Genomic DNA, 24,537 nt, shown 5'->3' on the forward strand with positions numbered 1-24,537 from the left:
AAAATCATTTTGTGACATGCGCACTGAAGAGACTTGCAATGATTTGCCCTAGACTTCTGCTTTCAGACGTAGTTAATTATGAAGTTATTACCCTATCCGATGATAATCCAATGCAGAGGCAATGATGTAATATAATACATTATTTTAAATATATTAAATATTTATATATGTATTTTTATATAGTCTTAAAGTTACACCGGGCCCTTTGAGTGCAACCATAATGCGAATGTGGCCCGTGATGAAATTGAGTTTGACACCCCTGATATAGGAGGAGGGGATGGAACTGATCAAAAACTGCCTCAGTCAGAAAGGTCATTTCTGACGATCGTCTAAAATCGAGCCTCTCTTCGTCAGTTGCAGGCACAATGTTGAAAGTGTGGTTTCGTTGGAGCTGTAGATCTGCTGATTTGTTACGATGGAGCAAAGTCAGACACAATACAATCCCCATTGTGTGAAGTCTTCTAGACATCAAGATTCTTCATCCATTTAAGATATGTATTATCTGTTCATATCGAAGCACTTTCATCCCACCTGTTTGACCCACTTGTCACTTTTTTACAGTTTTCATCTCATGTATTTCCAAACCTAGTGAAGGAAGTTGAAGGAGCCATAGGAAAGGTCGCTGAGTTTTTTATTTATTATGTAGTATCTTTGGGTGGTTTTGGGTGGTTTTGGAGAGGAACGGGTTAGTCAGTAAGAGACAATTTTTTCGTTGATTTGGACCGCTGTTCTTGAACCGCCATTTCTACCGCAGTTTTCCAGCGCAATCACCATCACAGTCGCCATCACGAAGCGGATCGTTTTTTAGTTTGAGCGCGTCAAAGCGTTTTTCTGCCCACATTTAGCCTGTAGCTGCTTTTTTACTGTAGTTTTGCAAATCTGTGAAGTTTTTTTAAAGCTTTTTACATCTGTGAAAGAAAAAGAAAAAGAAAAAAGTCCTCCCGAGTTGCCAATTAAGATGTCTGCTATATTCCAAAGTTGTTGCCAGAAACAAATCAGCTTTTAATTGAGAGTAAAAACAACATTCAGCCCTGAACACAATCAAATGCCAGCCAATCAGCATCCTGTCTGAAGGCACATTAAACATCTAGGCAGAAGTAATCAGTCTTATTGCAGCACTAAGAAATTAGCAATCATCTCTCTCTGATTTTTCAGGCAGGTCTGAGCTGCTCTTCCAGGTTGCCGTAGAAACCTATTTGTTCCAATTTGCTCTGCAGCGTTGAGATCAAAAAGCCTTCTTCCCAAAGTGCTCTCTGCATATTAGCCTCCGCGTCGGATTCAACACAATTAGCCACCTCGTCTCATCCATATCGTTGATTCGCTGGTTTTCTGCTGTGTTTTCTATATCTTACATGGATGGATACATACTGCAGAGATACAGAAATGCATAGATATATACTACGAGGATACAGAAATATATAGAAATATACTACAGAGATACATATATAGACATTTACTACAGAGATACATACATATACTACAGATACAGTAATATACTACAGAGCATACTGTAAGAAATATATATAAATGTACTACAGAGATACAGACATATACAGAAATATATATAAATATACAGGAATATATATAAATATACAGAAATATATAGAAATATACTACAGAGATACAGAAATATACAGAAATATATAGAAATATACTACAGAGATACAGGAATATACAGAAATATATAGAAATATACTACAGAGATATAGAAATATATAGAAATATACTACAGAGATACGGAAATATATAGAAATATACTACAGAGATACAGAAATATATAGAAATATACTACAGAGATACGGAAATATATAGAAATATACTACAGAGATACAGAAATATATAGAAATATACTACAGAGATACAGAAATATATAGAAATATACTACAGAGATACAGAAATATATAGAAATATACTACAGATATACAGAAATATATAGAAATATATAGAAATATACTACAGAGATACAGAAATATACAGAAATATGTAGAAATATCCTAAAGTTTGTGTTTTTAATGCGTTTGAACTGTAGCCTTGTTATTGTCCGGTTTGGATATAAAGGCACCTCGCAGGTCCCTTTTCACCCTCCACCCCCCCCCCCCCATATCCACATGAAGTCCCTGTTTAAAAGCCATTCCTGCTCCGCCCCCCCGCTCCATTGAGAAGTTGGCGGTTTGTTTACGAGAGCGCCAGCACTTCTTTGTGGCTCGGCGCTCTGCTTATGAGAAGGAGGTGAGCAGCTAGTTAAAGACTCACCCTCCCCCTTTCTCTCCCTTCCTCTCTCCCTTCTTCCAGGAGTCTGAAAAGGACAGACCACCCCCCCCCCACAAAAACGACCCACGACCCAGTGATGCTTAGCTGGTGAGTAAACTTTGATTTGAAACTAGCTTTTCTTGGAATTTCTGCTTTGTATCTGTCAAGGAATTTGATAAGTGTTCGCAGCCGAGCACCGAACTTCTGTCTGCTCTTTTGAACAATGTCCACCATGAGGGACTGCCTATTATTCTGTTTCTCCTATTCTCCCTCTCTAAATGTCTTCCCTACCCCCTAAGATCTCTGTGGCTGCTTTAGTGAGAGGTCCTCTGTTGAAAGGCCCTTTCTATTCTGAGTGAGCGATGTGAAAAGCCGCGAAGGAGAGATGGAGGAACTCATGGAAGTGCTTCTTCCAGGCGGCTAATGGATGAGCCGTACCTCTGTCTCTCCTCTGCACACGTCCTTCAGGCTAATTGACACTGTGGGGTGAAATCAGTGTTTAGATGCGATGTGACGAGGACGCAGTCACCTTGTGGCATCGCCTCCATTAACACGCTGTCTGCTATTAGTGTGATTATAACAACAGTGAGACATGCTGTCATCAGGACTCCCCTCAACAAGCGAGGCTCCAGGATCATATCTCTTAGAACTAGAATTGTATTTGATAGAAAACGGAGGACACCTGAAACAAACCTCCCCAAACTGATCATAGTCTTGTTGTGAACCGGGAACATGTTGAGTACCCCAACGTTTTATAATTTAAATGTATAGTGCAGGTCCCCAGCTCATAGAAACCGCTGGATGCTAACTTGCAGGCAATTAGCTACATTAGCATACGTTGATTAGCATTAATTAGCATTATAGCCGATGTGGATCATAGTTAAACAAATGGGTTGGCCAATTTGGAAATGTTTTGAGTGGTTTCGGGGGTCACTGAGGAGGCCATCTCTACATTTTCAGGATCAGAAATGAATTTGTTACCAGGATTGTAATATTTGTACTCAGTTGGGCTGATTTTTAATCATTTTGGTTCAATTTGAAAGATTTAAGAGACTCTTGAACATTTGAAGAGGACAGGTTGCTTATTTTTTGGAAGAAAAAGTATCCACAGTAGAGGTAATAATAACCCATGGTAGTCCAAATCACCCCACCAAGAGTCCAGTATAATAATCATAATAATTCCTTATATTTATTATAGCGCTTTTCAATTACTCAAAGCGCTTTACGGATACACATTACACACACATATCATACATACATACATACATACATACATACATACACACACACACACACACACACACACACACACACACACACACACACACACACACACAACACACACACACACACACACACACACACACACACACACCCACACACACACACACACACACACACACACACACACACACACACACACACAGACACACACACATACACACACACACACACACACACACACACACACACACACACACACACACACACACACACACACACACACACACACACACACACATTATACATACATACATACATACATACATACATACATGTAATGGTCATGTACTGTGGACAATACGGCAGTAGGGATGCCAGCGATTATTCGATTATTCGAATATTCGTTACAGTCTCCATAATCGAATATTATTTTTAAAAATCGATTTTATTTATATATATTTTTTTATTATTTATATATATTTTTTTTATTATTTATGTATTTTTTTTTTTTCTGGCTTAGTTTCAACCAAAATATATATAAATATATATATATGCTAATAATAGTAATAGTATTAATAATTGTAAATGGCCATTGGTCACACATTGGTCAGTGTGTAGCACGCTACACACCGCCCCCGCCCCCACCCCCCCTCTCCCTCACACGTGCGACTAAAGATGAACAAAGCGGCAGGTAAAAAGAGAAAAAGTATCCACAGTAGAGGTAATAATAACCCATGGTAGTCCAAATCACCCCACCAAGAGTCCAGTATAATAATCATAATAATTCCTTATATTTATTATAGCGCTTTTCAATTACTCAAAGCGCTTTACGGATACACATTACACACACATATCATACATACATACATACATACATACATACATACATACATACACACACACACACACACACACACACACACACACACACACACACACACACACACACACACACACACACACACACACACAGACACACACACACACACACACACACACACACACACACACACACACACACACACACACACACACACACACACACACACACACACACACACACACATTATACATACATACATACATACATACATACATACATACATACATGTAATGGTCATGTACTGTGGACAATACGGCAGTAGGGATGCCAGCGATTATTCGATTATTCGAATATTCGTTACAGTCTCCATAATCGAATATTATTTTTAAAAATCGATTTTATTTATATATATTTTTTTATTATTTATATATATTTTTTTTATTATTTATGTATTTTTTTTTTTTTCTGGCTTAGTTTCAACCAAAATATATATAAATATATATATATGCTAATAATAGTAATAGTATTAATAATTGTAAATGGCCATTGGTCACACATTGGTCAGTGTGTAGCACGCTACACACCGCCCCCGCCCCCACCCCCCCCTCTCCCTCACACGTGCGACTAAAGATGAACAAAGCGGCAGGTAAAAAGAGTTCCTCGTGGAACTACTTCGAACTTACAAGTCCAAAGGAAGTTAAATGCAAGCTCTGCGAAAAGACGTTGGTCTATCACAACTCAAGCTCAACAATGCGTTCGCATTTGAGTGCGAAGCACGCCAAAGAGGTTACAGAGAAAGACGCAGCACAGCCGGCTATTACCAACTTCACTTCAAGGCCACGTAGTTGTGATGACATGCTTGTGTGTTGTTTGTACTGTTTAACATGTTCCAGTAAAGAAAACAACGGAATTTTTTTTGTCTGAGTTTTTTTTTTTTTTTTTTCTCCCGCGGGGGGGGGGGGGGGGGGAGGTCGAATAATCGATTATTATTCGCCAGGGCTGCCAATCGATTTTGATCATGGTCAGTTTCTGGCAACCCTATACGGCAGCGGTGGCGGGTTTCGCCCTCTTGATCTGATGATCAAACGCACAGCCCACTGCGCCACTCCGCCCAATATGCCCACTTTCTGGTTAGAGCTACCATTTTTGATCCTGAAAATGATCACAATCAATCAGAAATTGACTCGGCATCCTCAATAACCCCCAAAACCAGTTATGTATGTGCTGGGGACCCCTACTTTACATACACTTTACTACTCTATCATTAAACTAGACTTATCTTATGTCTACCAGAGGGTTTGCTCAGCTGAGCATACAGGGTCCTCTGTGACGGGGACCGTGTGGAATGTGCTGCTGTTGACAGAAAATGAAGTGGAGCAATATTTACTGACAAACCTTGAGTATTCCCTCAAAGATATCGACACGGAGCATCTGCACACAAAAAACAGTATTATTGATATTCAAAATAAATTCAAGACGTGTTGGCTTTTATGCTTGGTGTGGTGTTAGACTTAGATCAGGATGAACACATCTGGAATCAAGAGTTATCAAGCCCTGCTTTGTTTGAATTGAGTGGAATAATCAAGAGTTCATTTCATAGATCGTACACAATCTGTTCCTGCAGGATAATTAGAGATGATGTGAGTGAACATGCCGTGTTGTTATATTTATGTTGTCTACCTTAGGCGTGACAATGTGAGGAGCAGCTGAATCAGAAATATAGGTTGTTGTCTCCATCTCTCACACTCTGGTCTGTTCAATCAGTCTTTCCCTAATATGTGTCATCGGAGCAGGGCAGCAATGGCCTCTCTTACGAAAGCTCCTCTTGGTGTTCCTCAGGGGTGAGATCAGGGCCTCCTGTCGGGGTTGGCATGCCCTCTCCTCCGGCTCCGTGGTTGTTTGCTGATATTTAGTTCAGGATGACAAAAAGCCGGAAGAAAACAAGCTCCTTTCAGGCCAAGAGAAGAGCAAAGAGGTGGACTGAGGAAGAGAGAGAGACCTAGGAGAAAGGGGGACAGGGGACTCATCCCTGGATAAGGATTCTCTTTAAAGCTTTCTGTTAGTGGCCCCGAGGGCAGAATTAAGGGAGGGTCATTATCCCTGGCAAATTACCACGCTTCCTTTGTGGTGCGGCCACGGTACATTAGGGCGCCTTAAAACGTGGCCGAGTCGTGCCCATTGAGCTCACAAAGAGAGGGGCTGCTGGCAGATCCTTGGCCTGCTCACAGAGGAGGCATTCACACCACATGGCCGGGGGGGGGGGGTGACGTGGTGATGGAGGGGGTCCCCTGAGATGAGTTAAAATCGCTGGAGCAATAGGCCGGTGTGACACGGTTTTGAAACGCATGCCAGCGGATGATATCATGACTTGGCTCGGTCTCCGTTTGGATCAGCTGTGGAAACCCCGCGGTGTAATAAGAGCCCGTGATGGTGGTTCCATGCCAGTTCTGTAAGACCTGCACGTATCCATCCATTACCCATCACCCATACACAGGACCTCGGTGGAGTCTTTCAGTGGACTAATTGCTAATTAGCCGCGTAGCAACAAATCACCTGCTCGCTACAAATTAGCCCGTTTTTTTTTTCTACTTTGGGAATGTTCTGTTGCCTCCTCGATTAGACCGCAGTCAGATCTAAGTTGCATGTTACCCACAGAACAGTATTTTATTAATATAATGTGCAAGATCACACAAGTTTATTTGTATGTTACCCGATTACGTGCACCAATGTTTTCTCTCAGTGATCGAGCTGTTATGCTACATGTTTGTTGTTTGTTTTTCATGTATTGTGTCTTGATATTTGTCTGTTGATGTTACACATGGAGCTGCTGCGATGCAAGCACCATTTCAGACTTGATCTGACCAATAAAGTATTATCGTATCGTAGTAGTCGCCCAATAAGCTCTTTCTAGATTTCAAATTGATGACAAATCTCCTGAAGCTCGTATGTCTAACACATTTTTTTTAAAAGCCACACATAATGTATGGCTTTGGATTCAGTGAATGAATCCACCTGTCCTTTAGTCGATACATGGATACATATCAAATCTATCAAGGCAAGTTTATTTATATAGCACTTTTCTGTACGCGACAATTCAAAGTACTTTACAAAACAAATTAAAATACTTTTTAGGAATAAATACATTAAAAACACATTATACAATTTTACAACAGACATTACAAATAAACACCACAGGTATACAATACATGTTGAAAAGGCATACTGTAGTTTGAATATGAGCATCTCAATTAAAAGCAGCGGCAAAGAGATATGTTTTTAGTCTCGATTTAAAAATAGTAAGCGTTTCTGCGGACGTGTACGATTTGGGTCCGGCTTAACAGCTAAATGCTGCCTCTCCATGTTTTGTTGTTACTCTCGGAGCCGATAGCAGACCCGTCCCTGAAGACCTGAGGCACCTCGATGGCTCGTAATTATACAGGAGTTCAACAATATACTTTGGTCCTAAACCATGTAATGATTTAGAAACTAGCAATAGAACTTTAAAATCAATTCTTTGGCCGACTGGAAGCCAATGTAGAGATTTCAGAACCCGGACTGATGTGATCCACTCTTTTAGTGTTAGTGAGGACACAGCAGCAGCGTTCTGGATCAGCTGCAGCTTCCTGATGGATTTTTGTCAGCCCTGTGAAGACACTATTGCAGTAGTCGAGTCCACTGAAAATAAAAGCATGGACAAGCTTTTCTAAGTCCTGTTGTGACATTAGTTTTTTAATCTTCGATATATTCTTCAGGTGACAATAAGCAGACCGAATGACTGTTGTAATGTGGCTGTTGAACTTCAGGTCTGAGTCCATCACTACACCTCGATTTCTGGCTTTGATAACTGATCAATTGTCACGGTGAAGACATAACTCTATCTGGTGCTTTTGTCTGATTCATATTTATATGTTTAATATCTTTGGGTCCAAGATGTCACCTTGGACTCTAGAAATAATAGATGAATATAAATAATTAATATCTGCACCCCGATGTGTAATCTTTGCCCTATCTTAAATGGATCATTTCTAAATGTAATAATAATCCAACAGTTATCTAGTTATAATCACTGTTCATACTTCAGTCCTTCCACAGTGTGATTATAACACTTTAAACAAAAAAGATCTTAATAATTGGATTACTGTTATGTTGAATAGCTTTAGTAACTCTAATGGACTATACTAGAACCCTTAATGTTCACGCATAGAAACTGCAAATGACTGACGAATGAATAGACTCCCATTCTTATATCTTACAAGGCAAGGCCATTTATTTGTGTAGCACAATTCATTGTTTTTACGATGGTCAAAGTGAGAAGAAATAGAAAAACACACAAAATAATTAAAAGTTACACATAGCGCTCTTCTAGGCGAGCCCTTGTCTTTTTTTAATTGATTCCAATGTAAGCAGATCCAATGTTGTCGTAAGCGACCTTCTTCAGAAAAAGTGCAGCCAGTCTGAGCACTTTGAGTGATTTCAAATTTTCAGAAAAGCGCCGGTGTCTTTTCTGGAAGGATTGCACAAAAAGCTTGTTTTAGTCCAGTGTCTGTCGGAAGGAAACTATCATAACAAAGACCAGCAAGCCGAGTGGACACGGGATGTTGCTGCTGATCAGTGCCTGACTTTTATAATCTCCTTCGCTATAAGGCTGTCAGACTAAGCCGTGACGAGCTTATGTTGTACAAAGCGCGAGAGCAACAGTGTTCAGGATGGAGCTTATCGTGAAAAAACGATGTTAAAAATATACAGTAGCACATATTTTCAAATCCATACTAGTCCATGTTTGAGCGATGATACGTTGTCCTTATATGAACTATTACTGGCTGTGGTGCAGGAAGTGGAGCGGGTCCCCTCTAATTACAGGGTTCAGGGTGTTAGAAAGCCCCACACTATCGATGCTCATGTGAGAAAACGTCCCCAAAGACCCCTCGATCCCCCGTAGCTGGTTCATTTCTCAATTTGCTGCCCAAGAACATAAACGTTAAAACGAAGTAATGAGCAGGTGCACAGCTACCTCGAGGAAGAAAGAGAGGGAACTTGGGGGTACATTGTAGGGTTGCCAGAAACTGACCATGATCAAAATCGATTATGGAGACTGTAGCGAATATTCGAATAATCGAATAATCGCTGGCATCCCTAGTGCAGAGGAGTTCTTAAATGTTTTAGGAGCTGATCTGAAGAGGAACACTTTGTGAGGAGTGCGTGCAACATATACAAGTCTGCCAGTTATGGATGGGATCCGCTACGATCTTTGGAGGAGGTGTCGTCTTCAGACATCAGCGGGTATCTCGAGAGAAATCACAGTAGATCCTCTGGGCCTGGATCCCACCAAAAGCCCACACATTCAAACTGCACCACTATGTCAAAGTCTTCAAAGACAACTAAACAAGAAGCTGCTGAAGGCACAGTAAAACTCCCCGTGTGTGGAATGTGTGTTGTTGGCACCTCGACTTTTATTTATCGTCTAATCAACTGCAAGCTTTACCCCAGAGATTGATGTCTCCTTCATTTCCTTTCCCTCTCCTCGATAGGTGGGAGATTTGATTACTTTCCAACTTTGTTTCCTGGTTTTATGAACTCAATCCCTCCGCAGGACGAGACGGCTGCAGGGGGAGGCTTTTGTCCGGGGGCCGTGGTGGAACCCTGAGCCTGTAAATCGTGCACTGATCTTTGGATCGTTGAGCTGTGGATCCCGGGCCATAATGGAGGCTAACTGGCTAATGATTAGCTGTCTGCTGCAGCTTCTCTTAATCTGGCTGCCACTGCCCGTCTGAACCGTCTGAGGCTATGAAAACATATCTGCCCTAACATCCTTTCCCTTTTAGCTTATCCCAGTCTCATCTGAAACTATTTTGCAGCTATTGAGTTTCGCACAAAGCCTAATGCGGAATATAAATGGATTATAATTGTGTTGCTCTAAACCAGGGGTGTCAAACTCAATTTCATCACGGGCCACATCAGCATTATGGTTGCACTCAAAGGGCTGGTTGTAACTTTAAGACTATATAAAAATACATATATAAATATTTTATATATTTAAAATAATGTATTATATTACTTTATTGCCTCTGCATTGGATTATTATCGGATAGGGTAAAAGCTTCATAGATAATTACGTCTGAAATAAGAAGTCTAGGGCAAATAAGTGCAAGTCTCTTCAGTGAGAATGTCACAAAATTATTTTAAAAGAAAAGCCAAATTCTGAAAAAAAGTTACAGTTAAATAAAAAAAAAAAAATCTAATGTAAGATGCATTGTGGGACATGTAGTTTATGGACATCGTGCATCTGTAAATCGGCCTGTAACCATATAATAAACATATTACATTCTTTCAGAGCTCTTGCGGGCCACGTGAAATGAAGTCGCGGGCCGGATTTGGCCCCCGGGCCTTGAGTTTGACACCCCTGCTCTAAACTCTACGTTTCAAAGTAGCTCATCCACCACAGACGGTGTTTATAGACTAGTCTTTGCTTTTGAGTATTGATCAACAGCATTGACCTCCTCTTAGATCTGCTGCTGAACAGATCACCTCGTCTCCAAACGTCTCCAGCTTGATGGATCTGAGAGGAATATCATTGTGTGGAAATGAAGACTGAAAGGCAGTGTTGTGAATGAGTGCATTCATACAGCACTTTTCCAGTCTTTACAATCCCTCAAAGCACTTTACAAATGCAACTCATCATTCACAGCCATTCATATAAAGAGGCATGGGCTTCTAAGCAAGGTGCCACCTGCTCCAGGAAGCTAATCGTTATTTAATAATGTCATTTCAATGTGATATTGGGCTACATAAATAAACATTGATTGATTGATTGATTTAGGGTCAAGTATCTTGCCCAGGTATTTATTCACATGCTGACTGCAGGGGCTGGGATTGAACCCCAGACCTTCGGATTGATAGACCACCACAACTATGCAGGCATGTGACTTTAATACATCTCACGCTTTGACGAGTTACCAAAGCACATTGCTCACCTTCTTACCAAGTTAATTTGAGATGTATATGTTTGAAGAAAGACCATGGAAAGCACGTTTTTAAGGACATACAGCTCATGACATCCTGGATCCATACAGGATGTTAAATATTGATTGTCACAGTAAAGGTTTGCCTTGTCTAGCGTTGAAACAGAAGTTTGTTGTGCGATAGTTAATAATCACATTTCTTCCATTTACAATATTTTGCGACTTAACTTTGATGTTGCATCGTTGTGCAAAATCATACATATTGTCCAATAAACATTTAACATACACTTTTGGGCGGATGATTATTAATTCAAACAATATTGTCAAACTGTATGAGGTTGGTGACAATTAAAAAAGATAATTCCGTGTCACTAGAGTGAACTAAATTGGGGTTACCTCTGTAAAAAGGTGGTGGGCAAGTATAGTAAGTGGTACGCCCCAACACTGTGTAACTTAGTCAACAGCAAATATTAACCATTTAACGGTTTAAAGGGGACCTATCATGCAAAATGCACTTTTTGATGTCTTGTATACATCAACATGTGTCCCCGGGGTGTCGGGGAACTCACGCAGCGTCAGAAAATAAAACCCTCTCTCTTTTCCTCCGTACCCAAATCTCTAAAAACGGGGAACAACGGAGCTGATCCAGATTTGCGTCCGATATGACGTCATATCTGAAATGTGGACCCACGGCCCAATCAGAAAGCTGCTATCAGAAACAATGCCCGACTGTTTTGGACGTAATATGGTCGGTGTTTACATTAGCATCGCTAACACTCAGAGCTAACCTGTACTGGAGAGCATGTGTGTGAAGAAGCAGGAAGTAGAAAGGAACTCACCTTGTGGTGTAACCGGCAAGAGAGAAAGCCTTTGAGCTCCAGACTGTTTCAGAGCCTTGATAATCCATGATATGGCGTTTCATCACGGCAGCATTTAGTTTAGACGGTAGCTGCCGGGTCCCGCATGAGCTCAGACCCCTCCTCTTTAAAGCTTTATCCCCAAATCAGCACTTTTGAAACAGGAAGTGAAATAGAGGGATATGAGGCATGGCTAGAATGATCTGTTTGGTATTTTGAGTAAAACACTTCATAGACATGTTTTTGATATATTTTTGATATATCTGAGCCCTATGCTATTGTCTAAAAATAGCACGATAGGTGACCTTTAATGTCCTGTATTTGTGCACCTACAGACGGACCTACTTGTACTAGGATATCCACATATGTGACACATTTTTGATTTTGAGCCATAACAAAACTTAATTGGTCTCTGATGAGAAACTAATTTCTGTCTTTTGCATCAGTCTAACACGCAACATGCCCTTCCAACACACACTGCCTCAACCACACTGCTTCCTGCACTGGTACCCATGTTTGCAATGGACTTAATTCATAAGGGATACTGGGCTGCTTTGCAACAATACACAATGCTAACGTTACTCCAAAGAAGATTACTGAGCCAGTTGTAAACACTCCTCTTATTTTGAAAAATACTGATGAAGCTTGATTGCTTTGGTCTACACTCAGTATTCCTGTAGCGTTGGTAGCCCTGACGTTACTTATGGAGCGTGTCACCCCCTCAGGAACAAGTGGAAGTCCAGCTTTCATATGTTAGCATCTGTAAAATCCTATTAGAAACCCTTGATTTATTTTTGGGCTATAGCCGCCTCTCCTGAATCCGACCACAGAACAGAACTTAAGCGCCTGGTTCTTCGCTCGGTGGGAAAGCGCTCTGACTCGTCCCAGCCGCTGGTTGTGGGCTGCTGGCTGTACACTTGCTGTTTGCTGCTTAATCATCCAGTAAGGATTAGTGGCACTGTGTGTTTTCTAATTATAGACCTGGACTATGCACTCTCCTCCTCCGAGGGGTCGAATCCAGCCCACCAGGCCCTCAGCCAGCGGCGTGCTCACAGCTACTCTGAACCGCTACGTCCACATGTTTATTTCTGTGTCCTTAACTCGCCATTTTTCTCTATTGTTGTCCCTTATTTACCTCCCGTGCTTTTATTCATGTCCGTCTCTTTCTCCCACTTTCTCTAGCACAACAAAGACATTTGGATAACATAAAACTCAATGTGGTAGCTGTCAAAATAAATCACTTCCTGTTTCAAGTAGGAAACAAGGATTGGCCTGAAAGAAAAGTATTTCCCCCCCCTCCCACACACAATCAATCAGTTCTCTTTCACGTCTTTTTATCCTTAGAGAACAATAGGTTTGATTAACCCCTCTGGGAAAGCTCATTATCCATTTCCATTACAAAGGTGAGACACTTGGATTTGAAACGCATGCACGCATTTTTTTTAGATCAAAGGAATATATTGATGCCCGTGAGCTCTGAAAGACAATAATAGGAACATGATGGCATCCGGTTCGACAACGGGACATACGTGAATCCTGCTAATATTAGACATATGTATTTATCATGTTGACTGCTTTGTGTCCAGTCGATGAATTATGATGCTTTAAAATGAGAGAATCTGAATTGACAGATTTAGAAACGGGAGTCTGTCTTTTGTCCCCTGTGACAGCCACTGGAATGAAAATGTAAAACAGTTGGACTTGAATTTTGTATTCATCATTTTATTGTTGACCTTGTTATGGTTTCCATTGGTACGCCAGATCCATTTTGTATCTTCAAGGGACACCTGGGAAATGATTCAACCCATTTGTAATCAAAGCACTGTTTGAGGCAGCAGTTCAGATTACTGTGAACATTGTCACGAGGAACTGTGGAGTATTTTCTGTATTACACGTTTAATGAAGTTAATATTTCATTTTGAGGCGATTACGTGTGTGGCTTTATTGGTGTTTTATGTGCACATGGTTGTGCCATTGGTTGTCTGCGTACATGGGTGTGTACGGTGCAGACTCACCCTTTGGACCCGAGTTACATGAACCCTTATATCTCGATATTAAAATATACTGCGTGCCTGCTCTCATTGAACCACTTGTGGAATTCAAAGAGCATATTATGCTCATTTTCAGGATTATATTTGACGTGTCTCCAGGCTTTGATGTTCAAGAGCTCTTGTTCTCACACTGCCTGTGCTGCAGCACCTCTTTTCACCCTCTGTCTGAAACCAGAGCCCAGTCTGCTCTGATTGGTTAGCTGGCGGGCTCTGTTGTGATTGGTCAACCTGCTTAGAGATGTCCCGCCCCTTAGCCTATCACGTACAATGTGATGGAGGACTAGCCAATTCAACAGCAAGTGTTACATAGTGATGTCATTATGTTACAGAAATAAACAAAGGAGTTCAAGGGAGGCTCTTCAGGCAGTTTGGAAATCAATCAGAGGTTGCGCTAGAGTTTTTCGTTTCCCGTCATGTTGACTTACAGGATCGTAAAATGTACGTCACAATCCATTATTACCCGTCGGTGTGTACACAACTTGGACAGGGGGGGGGGGGGTGGGGAGAGCACGCTCGCTCAACGCTTCTGCCCGTTCACTTTGAATGGGGTGACGTTACGCTTCGCCGAACTGCATTGTGGGAGCGTCGCTACGCGTTGCTCGCTGCAAAAGTTGAGCAATGTTCAACTTTTGAAGCTTCGACGGAAGCGTCAGCCAATCAAATCATATGCCAGTACAAGCTCTAGCCAATCAAACCGTGTGCCCTTGTGTCCGGGGCGGGAGATTCATGTGATTGGTTGTTGGTCGAGTTTCAGACACGCCCACCTGCAAGCTTCAACGCACGCCGCCGTGTGGACGGGCCGTGACACCGGAGCCTCGCTGCGGGGAAGCTTTGCCGCTGTCTGTCAAAATGACCGACTGCTTTCAGATTTTTCCGTCGTTAAAAAAAATCGGTCATAGATGGAAACTATCCGGTTAACGCGACCTCTGATATATATATATATACTTTGACCCCTGCAGATGTGTTTATTGCAATCCCAATGTGTTGTGCTTGCACTGGGCCTCAAAGTCTAGTTCCACCAACTATGAAACAACGCTGAGAGTAATTATGATTGGTCAATCATTCATAGTGTTGGCTTTTGATTCGCTAAAAGCAGCGGGTCAGCTTCACCTGTGTTTCCACATACACACGTCTGAGTTAAACCTGAAGGGCACATGGACTTTATGTCAGCATCCACCCTTGTTATGCCACTTTTAAAAAGATTGGCTTCCTCATATCAGCTCAGGACTACATGTAATCCGTGCTCTTGCACAGGGTGACCTCCTGCTTTCCAGTACACATTTCTTTATAGAATAAATCACTCTGCGGTTTGGAGCTGAGGAGTTTTTCTTTGTGTTGTGAAATCTCCGAGTTCCTTTGTGTGTCCCCGCCAACATTAGGAAGCCGGATTAGTTCTGCTCTCTGTGAATATGAAGTGTAGCTGGAGGAAAAGACACACACGAACACACAAGAGCCTTAATTGGAAATTGTGGCTGTATGAAACTAAACAGGCTCCATCAATTAGTTAATGGTGAGGCTGGCAATGAGATCTTTGGAAATCATTCTCTTTGTGCAGGTGAAGGATAGCGGCAGCGACACACACACACACACACACACACACACACACACACACACACACACACACACACACACGCACACACACACGCACACACGCACGCGCACACACACTTTGATGAAGATATCCGCGCCGCAGCTCCCACTTTAACGCTCAGCTTGATCAAACTGCTCATTTAAAGAACTAATGAGAACATGAACCGAAATGACGGATTCATTTGGTTGTTTCATTTCATCAAGAGAAGAATCTGCGTTTCCCTTTTCTGCTGCGTGTGATTATATGACAATTACGACACGAGGGCAGCGGCTCCCTTTAGGATTAAGAGACGTAGCGTGTTGTGTTTACGCGGGTAAACAATGCCACCGCTGATCAGACTTGTTTCCTGGCACAATGCCGCGGTCACGCACCGAGGAGGCTGTAACGAGAAATCGTGTTGTGAGACCACATCGCAATTAAAGCAGGATACGAGATGTTTTTTTTCTAATTACATCACAATGGATTTAATTATAGCTTTGCAAAGGAACAGTGTTGCAAATAGCGCCAGGCATTGATCGCCCGTCTTCACGACACGATGTCCCCTCGCTCTCCGGACTGCAATCAGCGCTCGAAGACGCTCTTTGATATGTGGAGCAAACACATGGGAGATACGGAGCAGTTCATGAAACGGAACAAACGGTCCGCCGCCGCCGTCTCCGTCTCCGTCTTACATGCACCTGTCTCGGAAGAATAGTGATCATTTGCATATTATGATCTTTTCAATTATAACGTAATGATGTGCACTGATGAGCTTTCTGCAATGATTATCTCACAGATGTTGCCTGTAGTGTGTTATAGGTGTTGGTGCATGTAATGGTCTGCAAAGGCTAAAATCCCTAAGCCCCCCCCCCCCTAAAACGCCTCCATTAGACTCCTTTGTTTACTTCTGGGACATAATTAGATCACCATGTAACCCTCGCGCTTCTATTGGCTAGTGCTCCAACACATTGTACGTGAGGCTAAGGGCGGGACATCTCTAAGCTGTTGACCAATCACAACAGAGCCGGCCAGCTAACCAATCAGAGCAGACTGGGCTCTGGTTTCAGACAGAGGGTGAAAAGAGGGGCTGCAGCACAGGCAGTGTGAGAAAAATAAAGAGCTTTTTGAACATTAAAGCATGGAGACATGTAGAGACACTACATACTGATATACACCTGAACATCAGCAGGAGAGGACTCTTTAAAGTAGAGACACTACATACTGATATACACCTGAACATCAGCAGGAGAGGACTCTTTAAAGTAGAGACACTACATACTGATATACACCTGAACATCAGCAGGAGAGGACTCTTTAAAGTAGAGACACTACATACTGATATACACCTAACATCAGCAGGAGAGGACTCTTTAAAGTAGAGACACTACATACTGATATACACCTGAACATCAGCAGGAGAGGACTCTTTAAAGTAGAGACACTACATACTGATATACACTTGAACATCAGCAGGAGAGGACTCTTTAAAGTAGAGACACTACACACTGATATACACCTGAACATCAGCAGGAGAGGACTCTTTAAAGTAGAGACACTACATACTGATATACACCTGAACATCCATGAAGCTATGGCAGCTGAAAAGCATTCTCTGTCTTCCTCTGTCTTTTCCCTTCTCTCTTTGTGAGGTAAACAGAGACTGACAGCGCTGATCTGAACAGTTTCAAGTTTATAGAACGCAAATGGATTTGTGGTTACTTCAAACAAGCCTCTTTACCTCTCTGTGTGAGAGAGAGAGAGACGTTGTTTGGATGTAGCACATGTGCCGGATTGCGAGAGCTTCTCTCCGTTCGTCTGAAAATCAATCTCCACTAAAAGGCTAGTGATTAGATTTGTCTTCCCTGATCTCTATGCAAATTACCAAGGACCCAGCAGGCCATGAGCCATTGTTATGGTAGACAAAATGTTGCCTTGTGTTCCTGCAGGACCCATTATGTTCTGTACAGCCTATAAATTGCAGGCGCAAACATGCCAGAAATGGTATTGCTCAAATAAACAGAAGGACGCCCAATTAAAGGAAATCGAAACACCCGATGAGGAGTTATCTTTCGGAACAGTGGTGTTCATTCCTCCTGCGACTTCAGAGACTTTCCACGATAAAAAGCTGATATTTATGTTGAATTTTTCGCCACATTTTTGTCGTGGCACTGTGAGTGCTTTGTAATAGATCTGTTGAGGGTCTGCGAAACAACATGGCGCACTGAGGGGATAATTGGGCATTGCCTCTCAAAAATGTGGATATACAATAAACAGGGTTCTCACTAGGAATGTTTATTAGCTCAAGATTTGAATGCGACTCCATTTCCTCAGTCAAATATACAGTAGATATTTCTTCCGGTTCTTTAAAAATAAACAATATTTGTTGCTACTAAAGTTTTCTAACACTTTCTGAAATCCCTCATGTAACACGTCTCCACTATTTCAGTCTCCGTTTTGCTAAGCAGTTTTTCCGTGTCACTATTCCTTTCCCTTCATTTCTGAGACCTGCCAAACGCTGTGTATTTCACCATCATTTCTCATATCGTAGACGATAGAAACATGGTCCCTATTTGTGCAATTTAACTTAAAGTAATAGACAGGAATTGAGATGTTTTACAGCCACCTTTCTAACCCACATGTTGCATTTTAATAACAAAAGATAGACCTCAACACAAGCTGGAGAACCCAAATGCACGACCCAGAGACAGTTTTGAATGTAGAATTTTTTAATTTTTTTTATTTCAATTAACAGAAAATCCCTCTTAACAGAGTAGGTACTGGATTTAACAAAAAGCGCTCACAAGGAGGAAAAATACAAGCGTAACAAAAACTGAATTTAAGATGAACTTAAGTCAGGGGTGTCAAACTCGAGGCCCGGAAGCCAAATCATTTTCTGTGGCCCCACAAGAGCTTGCAAAGAATATAATATGTTTATTATACGGTTACATGCCGCTTTACAGAAGCACGTGGCCCATAAACTACATGTCCCACAATGCATCTCAAATTTCGAAATGTTCAAAATGTTTTTCCATATTTATTTTTTTTCTCCAGAATTTGTCTTTTCTTTTTAAATCATTTTGTGACATTCTCTCTGAAGAGACTTGCAATGATTTGCCCTAGACTTCTGCTTTCAGACGTAGTTGAAGTTATTACCCTATCCGATAATAACCCAATGCAGAGGCAATCATGTAATATAATACATTATTTTACATACCTTTTAAATTCCTGTTATTCTCTTCTGACAGGGATTGTGTCGCCACCCTCCACCCTCAAATAAATAAGACATGCCACAGACGGCCTGCGGTTTGTACACATACATTTATAAACACCGACTGTTCTCCAGTGTCTGCTCCGATAGGAGGAACTGAGCCCCGTGTTGATTTGAAGCTCAACTTCTACTGAAGAACAACAGCATTTATTTCAAGCTGAGAAGAAACTGTAGTTTAAAGTATAATGGCTTTTCTTTTGACAAGCATCACAACAGCTTCTGCTAATAGAAAAGTAAGGATACACATTGGAACGTAATATACGAATGTCAATACGCTGCTGACTACTTACTAGAATCCCTCAAAAGAAGGTCACTTGAAAGGCAAATGGTATTTTCTTAGCATCTAATCCCCCTGTATTGTGTTTTGGTGTTTCTATCTGAACTCTAGAAGTGTGTGTGTGTACAGTGTCTGGTTCAGCGTCTGTGGACGAGTGTGTGGCTTAAAATAGCGGCTTATTGCATCTCAGATCAGACCAATTAGCGCAAAAGGTGACAGTGTTTGGATTTTCCCGCGGCGCTGACCTGTTACATCGAGACATCACAGAGTCTGAGGAGACTTGTTAGGAAGCACAGATCTGCTCCGTCTGCTGCATCATCGACCATCGATCATTCTCTGGACAGCAGAGACACACACACACACACACACACGTCTTTATTTTTGCCTTTTTACGAGCGCGTGTGTAATCTGAGGCTTCTGAAGTGGATTGATTGCCACATTTCCATATAGCTCTCCACTGAAGGTCCCTATTCTGTTATCACACAGGCACAAACGATTGTGTGTAGTGGCAGGTGAGCTTTTATTAATGCTTTGCAGCCAATCCACAAGCCCACCGCCAACATCCAATAAGATGCATTGGTTGGGAACTGCAGCTTTTGCTCACTCACTCACAAGCCATCTCTCTTTTTCTTCCTGTCTCTCTCACACACACACACACACACACACACACACACACACACACACACACACACACACACACACACACACACACACACACACACACACACGCGCGCACACGCACACAGTCTCTCATCCACCAGCAGGGTTCAAAATCAGTCGCTTGTCCGCGGCAGCAAATCAATGGTCTGTAATCAGCGTGGGAGGCGACCCCCCCCGCCTGAGTCTGCCTGTCTGAGGAGGACTCCGGGTGGCAGCCAGTGATCAACAGCGTCACACGTCAGCTGTCGGCCGGTATCTCCTTTGTCCGTGTCCGTTAAGTGTTACCATTGCAGTGGACAGAGCACTTTGAAGCAGCAGCAGCAGCAGCATGCAATAAGCCTGCATTTAATTACATTCACACAAGGTTAGTATTGGATTCCAGTGTGGCTGCAGAGAGGACCCTCTGAGGGGACCTACTGTACGCTTACACTTTACACTTTATTGTGTTTAAAGTTTAGCTGGAAGAATTATTAAAGCATTAATGAATAAATGAACCATTTGATGCCCTTTAAGGAACTTATAAAGAGGACATTTTCAAGACATATCAGTATGTAGTGTCTCTACTTTAAAGAGTCCTCTTGCTGATGTTCAGGTGTATATCAGTATGTAGTGTCTCTACTTTAAAGAGTCCTCTCCTGCTGATGTTCAGGTGTATATCAGTATGTAGTGTCTCTACTTTAAAGAGTCCTCTTGCTGATGTTCAGGTGTATATCAGTATGTAGTGTCTCTACTTTAAAGAGTCCTCCTGCTGATGTTCAGGTGTATATCAGTATGTAGTGTCTCTACTTTAAAGAGTCCTCTCCTGCTGATGTTCAGGTGTATATCAGTATGTAGTGTCTCTACTTTAAAGAGTCCTCTCCTGCTGATGTTCAGGTGTTTATCAGCATGTAGTGTCTCTACTTTAAAGAGTCCTCTCCTGCTGATGTTCAGGTGTATATCAGTATGTAGTGTCTCTACTTTAAAGAGTCCTCTCCTGCTGATGTTCAGGTGTTTATCAGCATGTAGTGTCTCTACTTTAAAGAGTCCTCTCCTGCTGATGTTCAGGTGTATATCAGTATGTAGTGTCTCTACTTTAAAGAGTCCTCTCCTGCTGATGTTCAGGTGTATATCAGTATGTAGTGTCTCTACTTTAAAGAGTCCTCTCCTGCTGATGTTCAGGTGTATATCAGTATGTAGTGTCTCTACTTTAAAGAGTCCTCTCCTGCTGATGTTCAGGTGTATATCAGTATGTAGTGTCTCTACTTTAAAGAGTCCTCTCCTGCTGATGTTCAGGTGTATATCAGTATGTAGTGTCTCTACTTTAAAGAGTCCTCTCCTGCTGATGTTCAGGTGTATATCAGTATGTAGTGTCTCTACTTTAAAGAGTCCTCTCCTGCTGATGTTCAGGTGTATATCAGTGTGTAGTGTCTCTACTTTAAAGAGTCCTCTCCTGCTGATGTTCAGGTGTATATCAGTATGTAGTGTCTCTACTTTAAAGAGTCCTCTCCTGCTGATGTTCAGGTGTATATCAGTATGTAGTGTCTCTACTTTAAAGAGTCCTCTCCTGCTGATGTTCAGGTGTATATCAGTATGTAGTGTCTCTACTTTAAAGAGTCCTCTCCTGCTGATGTTCAGGTGTATATCAGTATGTAGTGTCTCTACTTTAAAGAGTCCTCTCCTGCTGATGTTCAGGTGTATATCAGTATGTAGTGTCTCTACTTTAAAGAGTCCTCTCCTGCTGATGTTCAGGTGTATATCAGTATGTAGTGTCTCTACTTTAAAGAGTCCTCTCCTGCTGATGTTCAGGTGTATATCAGTGTGTAGTGTCTCTACTTTAAAGAGTCCTCTCCTGCTGATGTTCAGGTGTATATCAGTATGTAGTGTCTCTACTTTAAAGAGTCCTCTCCTGCTGATGTTCAGGTGTATATCAGTATGTAGTGTCTCTACTTTAAAGAGTCCTCTCCTGCTGATGTTCAGGTGTATATCAGTATGTAGTGTCTCTACTTTAAAGAGTCCTCTCCTGCTGATGTTCAGGTGTATATCAGTATGTAGTGTCTCTACTTTAAAGAGTCCTCTCCTGCTGATGTTCATGTGTTTATCAGTATGTAGTGTCTCTCCTATCACGTACAATGTGTTGGAGCGCTAGCCAATAGGTGTGTGTGTGTGTGTGTGTGTGTGTGTGTGTGTGTGTGTGTGTGTGTGTGTGTGTGTGTGTGTGTGTGTGTGTGTGTGTGTGTGTGTGTGTGTGTGATATCAAAGCCTACGGATTCTACAGATCCTCTTGAAATATCAAACCATGATAACTGAGAAGCAAAAGTATTGTAAATCACATTTCAATTCCAGTCTAAAGAAATCGGAATTAGTAATTTTTTCCAAACCAGCCCTGATACAAAAGACTGATGTCATGCCGTGCTAACAGAAAATGATGTTGCCAAGTCCAGAAAGAGTTTGTTCATCAGAAGGACGCTGCAGGGGACAGTGTGTTTCCTTCCTTGAGTCATCTCTGCCCAGCGGGTAAAGCTGTCCCTGCAGACGACAAAGGCTCCGATGGAGTTACTTTAAACTAACTGAACTCCCTTGTAGTCAGAAAACCAAAGCGTTGGCTGATTGTTGGTACGTCAAGAAAATGTATTAAGATTGTTTTCCGGAGAAGCAGAACCCCAGCTATGATAAGTTGCAAAGGATCAGAAGACTATTGTATTAATGTCACACAAACATAAGAAGTTAAAGTACGAGTATGCACATTGTTTACATACGTTACATGCATTGGTGTATTAGTATTGCACTGACAGCCATTTTGTTATTTAGGTGTTTTAATAGTTGTTACTTTGATGCAGGGCAACATGTCATGCATAAAGTGAATACACCCTAAGTAAAAGACTCTTATACAACAACAACAACAACAACAACAACAACAACAACAACAACAACAACAACTGTGTTAATCTGGAAATAATTGTGTTTTGAAAAATGCCCTTTGTTGCCTTTGATTTTGAATTTGAATAATCGCCGCCCTCCATTCTTCAGTGCTGTGTTGTTAGACTTGTTATTTTCATCAAGCACGGCTTCCAGAGATGTGATCAGACGCGATGTTCAATCTGGATGTCTTTAGAAAATAGATTTTTTTTTTCCACATACACAACAAAGAACAAATAAAAAGCAAGTGTCGGTTTTTGTTGTTGTGGCAAATACATACAATTAGGAAAACAGGTCGTACAGAATCAAGATGTGAAGAGAGACACAAGTAGTCTGTGTTGTGTCTGGATGTGCTCAGTGCCGCCGTCGCTACGTGACACACACACACACACACACACACACACACACACACACACACACACACACACACACACACACACACACACACACACACACACACACACACACACACACAAAGAGCTCTTGAAACACTGACCAGCAGCTTGTCGTCAGGCTGCCTGTGATTGGTCACTTTGACACAGTTCAGCAGTGTGTCGTTATTGTGAGAGGCCTTGATAATGTCGTGGCTCTTTTTAGATGAGCTGTCGTCGCTAGTCAAACATAACTGTGTCTCCGCTCCACACTGGTGCTTGGAACGAGGACACAGCATTTGTACCAGTGTGCTTTTGTGGTGGTTACAGTTTTTTTCTATTGCTAAAACACATTTTTTGAAAGCAGGGCTTGTAAACACAATTCACAAAACCTCACCCAAAGTGCAACACACCTCATACATCTTGCAAAATGAAGCACAGCACCCGCACCTACACAAACACTTTCTCCCCAAATAGCACACACTTAATGTATGATACAAGACACTTTGTCCAACCCGTACACACCATTGTGCTCAATCCAAAGCAACTTGGCACTTTTTTGCGATACACTTTTTGCGTTGAATTGCAAATCTGGTGCAGAGCTAAAAATGTATTAATTAGAGTTTTGGAGATTTGAGCTCATGTTTTGCTTTTTAGGCGCTTTCACACCGCAGTACTTTCCCCACTTAGTTCATGAGAACTCTTTAGTTCTCATGAACTAAGGACAGATCGCGTTCACACCGGAATAAGTCCCTGAGGGACTTATTCGCTGACGTCGCTTCTTCTGCTTCTTCTTCTTCTTCTTCTTCTTCTTCTTCTTCTTCTTCTTCTTCTTCTTCTTCTTCTTCTTCTTCTTCTTCTTCTTCTTCTTCTTCTTCTTCTTCTTCTTCTTCTTCTTCTTCTTCTTCTTCTTCTTCTTCTTCTTCTGCTTTGGGCTTACTGGCAGGCCGCAAACCACTTCACGGCGTGTACTGCCGCCCAAAGTCCCCGGAGTTGGGGAAGGCTTCAGAGTAAATCTCCAGAACGCCGACACCTCCTCATCTCCACCGCTCCCATGATTTATTTTGTGTTGCCATAAGTTAGTCTCTCTGCGTTTCTGCGCTGGGCTAATGCTAATGCTAATAATGCTAATGCGAGTGTCACTACCCGATCCGTCCCCCTGCCCGATCTGTACTGCGCATGTGCGAGATGGTCCGCCATATTGGACAACTCCGGACGGCAACTCAGGAAGGACAGTTGACACAGTGAAGCTGAAAAAGAAAACTCGAGAGAGATGAGTTATTGTCATTACAACGTGACTTCACTATTATTTAACAACTCTTTTTATTGGGT

General features: G+C 41.8%; 1 protein-coding gene across 2 annotated transcripts in view; it reads left to right on the forward strand.

Annotated features, from left to right (window-relative positions):
• Positions 1 to 24,537, forward strand: part of sema5ba (sema domain, seven thrombospondin repeats (type 1 and type 1-like), transmembrane domain (TM) and short cytoplasmic domain, (semaphorin) 5Ba) — a 281,741-nt gene that overhangs the window by 52,861 nt on the left and 204,343 nt on the right. For both annotated transcript variants that reach the window (XM_034110160.2, XM_034110161.2), the window contains exon 2: positions 2,293 to 2,358. The gene's annotated coding sequence lies outside the window, so the exon portion shown is untranslated. The remainder of the gene's footprint in view (positions 1 to 2,292; positions 2,359 to 24,537) is intronic.

The sequence above is a fragment of the Pseudochaenichthys georgianus genome, chromosome 21 (assembly GCF_902827115.2).
Source record: "Pseudochaenichthys georgianus chromosome 21, fPseGeo1.2, whole genome shotgun sequence".
Taxonomy (NCBI): domain Eukaryota; kingdom Metazoa; phylum Chordata; class Actinopteri; order Perciformes; family Channichthyidae; genus Pseudochaenichthys; species Pseudochaenichthys georgianus.